Source organism: Xiphophorus hellerii, chromosome 15 (genome assembly GCF_003331165.1).
Source record: "Xiphophorus hellerii strain 12219 chromosome 15, Xiphophorus_hellerii-4.1, whole genome shotgun sequence".
Classification (NCBI taxonomy): Eukaryota; Metazoa; Chordata; class Actinopteri; order Cyprinodontiformes; family Poeciliidae; genus Xiphophorus; species Xiphophorus hellerii.
In genome coordinates, this window is record NC_045686.1 from 21531790 (window position 1) to 21540877 (window position 9088).

Here is a 9088-nt window from a genome sequence, read left to right on the forward strand (position 1 = left end):
GGTCTGCTACAACTTTGATACACCAGAGCGCTATACATCTGACATTTTTAACTCGGGTACAAAATTAGGTATGTATAATGTTTTAGTCAATAATTTCTTCATGGTTCATCAAAGCTAAATGAACAACAGCACCTCTATCAGAATCAAAACACAAACACACATTAGAGTGCCCCAGATTCGAGTTAACATACCTGAAAATGTAGCCTAGATGTGCGTTACCTGAAGTCCACTACATAGGTAACGTTTAACCCAACCTAACTTTATTACTATATAAACTAGCCGCACCCAAGTGGTTCTTTCACCAGATGAAACCAACATCATGGAACCAAAGTTGGAGCTGAGCAGGGTTTTATAGAGGTGTGTAAAATAAATATTGGATATCTCCTATTCAAAATAGTAACACACACTGGGAGCATGTGATGCCTTATGTTCCATTTTAATGAACCAGACACCTGGAGAAACTACTAATGTCAAGAAATGAGGTTTATAAGTTAGTGCGCCAGTGTGCCTTTGCCTCAAAATCTAACATCAGTTGATCACTAAAACGGTCTGTCGTTGCTACAGCCCACTTTCAAATAATGAAGCTGGCTAGGCTAACGTATGTGAGCCATATGGGAATGTCACTGCATGGTTCTCAGGCGTAAAAGTTAGCTTCAACTAACCCTACTGCCTTGGTCTTTACAGAAAAAAAACACAAAGATAGAGAGAAGGCTAAATTCTGCCTTGAAAGAACTGGGCTAGATTTTGGCTTCAATGTTTTTCTGAAGTGTCATAAGGATCAATAAGTTGCCATTCCCAGAGCATCTACTTATTTGTTTTGTGTCGGTAGGTGTTGTGTTGTTTCTTAGATAATCACGTAGGACTTCCTCTGGTAATGAACATGCACTGGAAGGTTTGTTATTCAACCACACTAATTTAGTTTTGAAGAGTACAACTTATATGACCATATATTATTATATGGTCATATATGCATGTTATTTGCATATAGTTAGCAAATAACATATGCTAACTGTTCTAAGCATATGTTATGACTCAACATAACCAAACAATACTGTAACAAACTGTGCCTCCGATCTCCAGTAGCAATTTAAAGCCTTCAGCAAGTGGAGCATTTATTTTGCGTGAGAGTGTGTTTGTGTGCGAAAGCCCGCATTCATTATCGCATGCATGCCTGGCTGCAGGAAAACAAGAGATATGCTAACTATTGTTAGCATATGTTATTTGTAAGAATATCATATGCTAACTGGTTAATTTGCAAGCAATGATCTTCCACTGAAAATCTAAAAACACCCTGATAAGTAACTAGTAATTTGATGTGCCCAGAAGTTGTATTCATGAGTCATAAAAACTGTCTTTAGTTTAACTTACGCTACAAGATGCTTCGCAGTCTGATAATTTATGGCTTTTTATCGTCGCAAACACTTTCTGAGAACATCCTTGGAAACAGTTTTAAGACGTCCCGTCCGTATTTTACTCGCATTTTGCATCCGTTTAAACTCGCAGCTGAATAAAACATTACTTGTTGTGAGTTATGTTAGCATATCAAGTCGATTTGATTCTAAAGCTGTTGTCACACACCCATTATGCTCCCACTAGCATCAGTAGGAATAAAAGGCAATTTTCTACACAGCAGTAAATGTCACTGCAGGAAAAGCTTTTACATCAAATGTTGCAACGTTGAATTTTGAAATCTTGCCCTTCCCTTTAACATTACAAAACTTTATTGTTTGACCAAAGCTTGCCTTATACTGTGAAAATTATGCATTTATTGTAGTTTTTGAGACATAACTTGTAAAAAAAAAATCATCAGCTAAAGTATTCAATAATAAACCATCATGTGGTCTCTATCTTTATATTAATATTGTTGTCATTGCTGCCCATAAACACCACCTCAGGCACTGACAGCAGTAGGTAGAATATTGTTGAGCTAAATGAAACGTCCCCCGTGGGCAGCAATAAAAGCTGCTAATTTATCAGAGTCCTCTAACATGAAGTCAGATGCAGTGTTCTTTTTAATAGAACTAATAGATCAACATAATACTGTAACAAACTGTGCCTCCAATCTCCAGTAGCAATTTAAAGCCTTCAGCAAGTGGAGCATTTGTTTTGCGTGAGAGTGTGTTTGTGTGCGAAAGCCTGCATTCATTATCGCATGCATGCCTGGCTGCAGGAAAACAAGAGAAACGCTAAAAGTCGTGGGTGCAGTGCCCACTCCCCGCTTCACCACCTATCAGCCGCTGCGGTTTGCCTGACCTCCATTGCTTCGTCGATGACCCATCTCTGACCTCGTTCTGTTACGTCACACAACCCAGGAACGCAGAGAAAAGTGCAAATACACTCACTCACTCTCCTTTATTTTTATATTAGATCAGTGTTGTATATGTACTTTTTTCCCCCCACCAACTGAAACAGCTGAATAGCATGTCTGGCGGCTTTTCTTCTTCCTCAAGTCTTTCTTTCACACCACTGCTCCGATGAAAATCTTGAGCGTGCCTCACTGTTCGCTGGTTTATTTTCAGCACAGGAGGTGAAGGGCACACACACTCAATGGAAAGGGGGGGAGAAAAAAGAAAATAAGGAAAAGGGAAAAAAACCCTGAGCTTGTTCCTCCACTTAACAGCTTGTTTGGCGCCGAACGTCAAAGCGAAATGCCAACGAGGAAAACTTTGTCACTTTAGTCTGAGCAAAGTGGAGGGACATGACGCCTGCCCACGCAGAAAAGCTTGAGTGGCGAAATAAATGTGTCGTAGCTTCGTGGGATAAAATCTTGACAGGTGTGCTCCGGCTAATGAAATAACTTGCTAATGTGGATGTATTGGGTCGTGACAACACATTTCACACTTGCACTCAGAAGAGAAGGGACTTCAGAACAAGTACGTCGTGGAATTTGATTCAGGAATCAACCTTTTTGCCGCGCTCCTAACTGCTGTGCTTCATCAACCTGATGGCGGGTTTATTTCAGGACGTACTTCGCTGTTGGCTGCTGGTGTAGGTGTTGGAGAAAAAGAGCAGTCGCAACATCAAAAACATTAGCGTTCTGGTTTAGAAATAAATCATGTCCCTTGATGACAAGGGGAACTATTGTATCTCTATCTATTATTCATCAGAGGAGAAACTTCTAGCCGCTGGCGGTTCTTGCATTAAAGGCGAACAAGGCGAGATTCTCCATGAGGGCGATAGTGGCAGGAGTTCATCACACAATCAGTGGGTTGCCGGTTCCGTCCATTTCCATTGTTGAGTCCTTTGCCAAGACACTTTACTCGGCTAGCCTGCTGGTGATGGTCAGCGCCATACAGTACAGGCCATTTACCAAACAATCGAACAATCAAAACGCTAAAAGTCATCTGAAAGAATCTTAAAATCCAATGTGGTCTCATTCAAGCCCTTCACAGATTTTAACAAGTTTTTTCCCCAGTCATCTCTTGTCAGATTCATCTCCATTTGCAGGTTTTTTTGAAAATGCCTCAAGAGTGATAACACCTAAACTTGATTGGCAGCAGCCCACACTCGTTGATTGGCCCGTGGATTTACATCAAGAACAACATCTCAACCACCATTTTGAATCCGTGATGAAGCGAGATGGCGAGCAGCAAATCAATAATCACATGGTCAAACTTTGAGGTTCAAACCTCTAGTAATTGTGGTGGAAGACCACATACAGTGTCAACTGGATGAGGCAATTCGCTACTCACAAATACACCAAGAGATTTCGGAGAAACTGGCCGCCCAAGGGTTACACATGCAAAATATCATTGGAGCATCAACCTTCTGCATGCCCATGGTCCACTCACAATAGAGACACACTCAACTTTGCTAGAACCAAACCAGACATTCACCGGCGAGAGTGAGTCTTGACAATAGAGAAGGGACTTTGGAGGGCATAACCTACTAATCCTATATTTAACATCAAGCAGGGCACTGCAACTCCCCACTGACTGCATGAATGATTGCAATACAGTAAAGCAATAAAATTCACTACTTTCAGGGTACAACTGGCAGAAAAATAATAGTTGTTTCCATGTGGTGTGGAAATGGGATTTGTTAACCGACTACAAACCTACAGTACATGGTCAGAGAAGCAAAGAGGCTAAGCAGGGGTGGGCAATCCTGGTCCTCGAGGGCCGATGTCCTGCAACTCTTAGATGTCTCCCTGATCCAACACACTTGAATCCAACCACAGAATCACCTCCTAAGTGCAGAGTCCTGCTAATTACCTCATTATTTGACTCAGGTGTGTTGAAGTAGAGACACATCTAAAAGTTACAGGAGAACGGCCCTCGAGGCCTGGAGTTGCCCACCCCTGGGCTAAAGCTTTGAGTGGGTCAATTGGTAGGACTGACACACCAAGCAGAAGCTATAATCCTTGACACTGTTGTCCTAAGTTTGATGCTCAGTCTTGGGGCATTGCAAGTCGTTTTTCTCTCCACCCTCTTTCCTGTCTTAAAAGTTAGCAAACAGTCTTCTCTGATTTAGACCAGGAGTCCCATGGCAACTCTGACGGGGCTGCAGAGATCCACAGTTTGGTTGGGAGGATCTTTTGACAGGACAACTACTAATCAGTCACTGCACAAATCCAGTCTCTACTGAGAATTGCTTAGAGAAAAAACAAACATTGTTGAGTTAAAGCCATAAGAAGTCCAGTTTGCAGTGAAGTCGAATGAATTCCCTCATCAGCATTCAGCCACTCATTTCCGCAGAGCCCTGGTAACGAGTCCTTCATTTGATTCGGACGTGACGAAGAAGGGACTCATCACAAGTTGATGGATAGTATCTCTCCAGGATTGGAGCTGGGGACCCTTTTCCTGGATGTTAGCTTCAGTGTGGGAAGTAATAAACAGCACCAATGAATGTGAGTCAGATGCTATAGTTTCCTTTTCAGCGCAGCAATAAATGTCACTTGAAAAGGCAGCAGTACTGAAAGTAAACAGAAAAGCTTTGTCTACCAACCTCTTGGAGAGAAATAAAGCTAATTTTAAATATTCAAGATTTGTGCATGTCTATGAGAAAGCCTGTTTTCCGTTTGGTATGCATCTAACTGAATGTCAAGAGAGTCAGAATGCAATTTTCTACCCTTTCTTGTAAAATTTATGTTAATATAATTTTGTACTCAGTACAGCTTCTGCTTAGATAATACAAGGACATGTTTTTAAGCATGTTATCTGGATTATGTGTTTGAATATTTCATTAATAGGTTAGGCTGCTCCATTAGGCTTGAAGCTTGTGTACAAGAGGAAAAGGGTGTCCTGAAGGTCAGCGGTCCAAAAGCTGACAGTTTGAGGCTACGGCTCAAGCTACGAACATTTGTTCTTAAAATACCAAAATTTTTTCATCACTGAGTTTAACCTGTCAATGCAGACCCCCCCCCCACCCCCCACCCCACCCACACACACACACACACACACACAACTAACTTCAAAATTCTTCAGACTTTCAGCTTAATGGCTCATTCTCTTCACTTTACTTATCTTACTCAGTCTGTATGAGCTGCTTTACAAAATAAGACGCACCATTTCCGATGCTGTTTGTTGGCGGCGCAGTTGTTGTTATGTTGCCATTTATTCTCTAATCAGTCAAAAGGTTCTGTCAGTAGAACAACTTTATGCACTGATATAGAAAGTCGAAACACTAACAAAGGCCTGGGGGGTTGTGTAAAGTTTGACTCCCTCCACATGTAGATGGAACATGTGGAGAAAAAGCTGGTGCTTTGTGGGTTTTTTCATTCCTCTGCACTGCGTCTTTTTTGTTGTTTGGACCATTTCTCATTTTTTGCAAATAAATACAGACTTTTTGCTTGGAAGTTCATTGAGATGTTGTCCGTAGTTCATAGAATAAAAGAACAATTGAGTTCATTTTACTCAAACACATTAATAGTAAAATCGGAGAAACTGATCATTTTAATTGGTTTCTTATTTTTTTTCCAGAACTGTAATTAAGGGAACAAAATAATCCAAATTAAAGTCTGAATGCGAGCCTTGAATGTGTTTCCAACCTCCAGGGATCAAACAGGGATGTGTCTAATCAGGAAATTCATATATGGATCCAACAAGTTCGGATATAAAACATGCTGGGAGGTTACCGCCTGCAGACATGAAAAGTAACAAGCCTTTCTCTTACTAATGTCAGCCAAATATCTGTTTTCCTCACGAAGACCCAAGAAGTTGCATCACTTAACTTCTCCAGCGCTAATGAGCACATCAGCCAGTCTATAATTACAGTTTGGATCATGTTCAAAAGGCTGAAAAGTTTCAGCTTCTTAAATAATGTCTTGATTTCTTTTTCTTTTTTTTTTTGCCCAGCAGCTCTTTCATACACACAGATCTGCTGATGTGGTCTACAGTGGTGGCAGTGAGATACAACCAAGCAAACAAACATATGAGCTGGGATAAACAGGGCATGTGTAATAAGATCTAGCAGTGAAATCAATAGCATATACCTCTGTTCTGACACGAGCAGCTAACAGAAAGAAAGGAGCGTTTGACTCCCTAACACTGTCTCTCCTGACCTGGAAGGGAATCCCCAAGAGAATAAATCAATTCCAATAGTATTTTCCTTTTACTAGATTAAAAACGGCTATTGCCAAACTAACTTGTGGATTTCGTACGTCCAGATCTGTTCAAACTTTTACACATTACATCTCATGTGAACACTGAAAACTATGATGCAACTGCAAGTCTAAATATAAACAAAAAAATATGAAGTACAAATTCTAAATGCAAAAGGATGGAGATGAACGGTAATGAAAAAGTTGCAAAATAGAAAGTTTTATGAGTTCTGCTTTTTTTATATATATATATATATATATATATTTTTTTTTTTTTTTTTTTTTTTAAAGAAATTGTAAAACACATTTTATTGATGAGTTTTAGGTCTTGTACACACGTTGCCTAGCCTTTATAAAACCAAATATGTCCGGCACATCATTTTTAAAAAAATAATACTGTACACACGAGATCGGTATCAGAAAAGTTTTCATCCACATGAACCTGCACCCCAACCAGAAAGTGTTGTTTTAAACATGCCAAACCGATAGGGGGCAGCGTAGCAAAAAGCTAAAACCTATGTCAACCAATTAGATTGCTTCAAAACAGCCACAACTTCCTGTTAGAAATTAAACATGGAACCAAGGGGTTTGTTTGTGACAACAGACTTATAGGTTGAGCTACAATTTAGTAGCGCATTAGAATAGAAAGTTAATAAAACACAAGACGATATCGATTGGGAATTGTATCAAAGCAAGTGTGGTGCATTATTTGTCGCAGACTGTAATTCACGGCTAAAAGAACTGCTACATAAGGTTTACAATGCCAAAAATATGAAAACCAGCCATCTGATGTTTACTTTTGAAAACATAAAAAATATTTTTCCTTCCATATCATGTTTGGGCAGTGTACTTACAGCATACAGCTGACCTTTGACCTTCTAAACACCTAAAACCTGTCGATTTCTGCATGTTGCGTTTACATCAAGCATTGAGAAAGTATTTTAAATGTGTATATGAATAGTTTTGTGTGTTTTCCAGCTGTTTCGCTTGCAAGTTGCAAGGAACTGTGCATGTGATTTTCCAAAAGTGCAACAAGCAAACTCCATGCTGGAGGTTGCTACCAACTGCGCGACTGTTCGTTTCAACAGCAAGCCAAAATATGTGTCTGGATTCACGTAGTTGTTCTCAGGTTGCAGTGGTCTAGGTTGCCAGGTTCTCTGCCAGCAGCCCTGAAAGAGGCAGACCCACGAATCAATTTTGTCCTGAAGGATTCAGCTCTGTGTGTGTGAGAGCTTATTGTTGGGGACTGAGCAGCAAATATGGAGTGTTGTTTTCCAGGAGGCTGTTTTTCCTTTATAAGCACTAACACTGTGACATCAGCGGTTAAATGACTTGAATTGTTATCTAACATCGCATTAGAGGTGAATTATAACCTTTCTCGAAGATGCTGGCTGCCTGATGCTGCGATGCTTTATCTGTTCAGCACATATATAGACTCTATAAAAAGCTTTGCAGCATTACTTCAAATTATGCGAGAAAAACTGCTACTCGATGAAAAACAAAATCCATTTTATTGCATTCTGGCTGGAATGAAAGATGTAGTCAGTCAAGCTAAAGAATGAATTAGTTTTGCAAAATTTTTGTAATGAAAATCTGATTTATTGAGGAGGGAATATAAAGCTTGGTAGATAATTGCAAATTAGCCTCAAAGTCTGCTGTAGTTGTCCAACAGGAAAAATCCCCAAGTAGTTAATTAGCTCAGCACCAAGAAAACGGTACAGAAAATTAACAGCCCAAGGTTTTTACTGCAGTTTATAGCTTACATGCAATGTCTTAACCTTGTAGTGCATCTGGAAAGCATTTGCAGTGTGCCACTTCTTACATTTTTGTGTATGTGGCAGCCCTGTATCAAAACAGGTTAAATTTATCCTGAACAACCTGCAGGATAAACCTTCAGGACACACAGCCAGGCGAAAACGTTAGCTTAAAAAGTTTGCTAAGTTATTAAAAAGACAAGAAAGAGCAGCGGAATTCACATCGTTTACCTGAATCTCCAAGCTTAATTGTCTCTAGGCAACCAGGCACCGCTCATCGCATGGCGAACAACATTTCAATAAATTATTTAAATGTTTTACAATAATGATTAAAAATGTGATTACATAAGTTAAACATTTATTTTAAAAAAAAATGTAGATGTATTTTTTGGTATTTGTTTTTTACTTTTTTTCTCATCTTCTCTCCAGCGCCCCCTGGCTCCCCCATTTTAAACTCTACTGGTGTCCATTGGTGTTTGGGTCAGCTCGCTGGCCGAGACCTTTCTTTCCTGTTGCAGCCGAGGTTTAGGACAAATAGTATTTGACTTGCAATCAGGAAGTTGGGGGAACCAAAACCCAAGTTGCCTACTGATCTGTGAATCAGTGTATGAGTGTGTGGGAGTTGTGAGAGCAGAAGGGTGAAGCATTGTTTTTACTATGGAGTAAAGATGCTTGAAATGGTTGCCATAACTACAGTTCATTTACTATTCCCTGAATAATCTGGTCGGAATCAGGAAGCCGTTTCCAGGGAGAATCCTGTTGGCCACCACCAATACGACCAAATAAAAATATC